At 41.1% G+C, this 1,079-nt stretch overlaps 1 non-coding gene across 1 annotated transcript; it reads right to left on the reverse strand.

Annotated features, from left to right (window-relative positions):
• Positions 1–683: 683 nt before the first annotated feature.
• Positions 684–791, reverse strand: LOC148544968 (small nucleolar RNA R71). The gene has a single exon (XR_015901956.1). It is a non-coding gene; the product is annotated as a small nucleolar RNA R71 (small nucleolar RNA).
• Between the last annotated feature and the right edge of the window lie 288 nt (positions 792–1,079).

A 1,079-nucleotide genomic window follows, 5' to 3' on the forward strand; every position in this document is an offset into this window, starting at 1 on the left:
TCGAACTATGTCCCTCTTGATAAGTTTGAATTCCCTCTTCTCCACCTCCTCCTTCTATTCTTCTTTTCCTCTGACACCTCAAGGAATCTCTATACTGTGACATAGAGAATTTCCTATTTTCTTGTTCTCTTCTCTTTCATATGAGCAGGAACAAAGATACAGGCATACTTGTTCAAGCTGATCCTGAACCTGAAAGGACCTTGAAGAGAAAGCTAAGAGAAGCTAAAGAACAAATCTCTTTAGAGGGCCTAACAGAACTCTTCAAAGAAGAAGAAACCATGGCAGCCGAAAACAACAACAATGCCAACAATGCAAGGAAGGTGCTTGGTGACTTTACTGCACCTACTCCTGATTTCTATGGGAGAAGCATCTCTATCCCTGCCATTGGAGCAAACAACTTTGAGCTTAAGCCTCAATTAGTTTCTCTAATGCAACAGAATTGCAAGTTTCATGGACTTCCATTGGAAGATCCTCATCAGTTCTTAGCTGAATTCCTGCAAATCTGTGACACTGTTAAGACCAATGGGGTTGACCCTGAAGTCTACAGACTTATGCTCTTTCCTTTTGCTGTAAGAGACAGAGCTAGAACATGGTTGGATTCACAACCTAAGGAAAGCCTGAACTCTTGGGAAAAGCTAGTCAATGCCTTCTTGGCAAAGTTTTTTCCACCTCAAAAATTGAGTAAGCTTAGAGTGGAAGTCCAAACCTTTAGACAGAAGGATGGTGAGTCCCTCTATGAAGCTTGGGAGAGATACAAGTAATTGATCAGAAGGTGCCCTTCTGACATGCTTTTAGAATGGAGCATCATAGGAATCTTCTATGATGGTCTGTCCGAACTATCCAAGATGTCATTGGATAGCTTTGCTGGAGGATCTTTTCATCTGAAGAAGACGCCTGCAGAAGCTCAAGAACTCATTAAAATGGTTGCAAATAACCAATTCATGTACACTTCTGAAAGGAATCCTGTGAATAATGGGACAACTCAGAAGAAAGGAGTCCCTGAGATTGATACTCTGAATGCCATATTGGCTCAGAATAAAATATTGACCCAACAAGTCAATATGATTTCTCAGAGTCTG

Source organism: Arachis ipaensis, chromosome B9 (genome assembly GCF_059453495.1).
Source record: "Arachis ipaensis isolate K30076 ecotype BB chromosome B9, ASM5945349v1, whole genome shotgun sequence".
Lineage (NCBI taxonomy): Eukaryota > Viridiplantae > Streptophyta > Magnoliopsida > Fabales > Fabaceae > Arachis > Arachis ipaensis.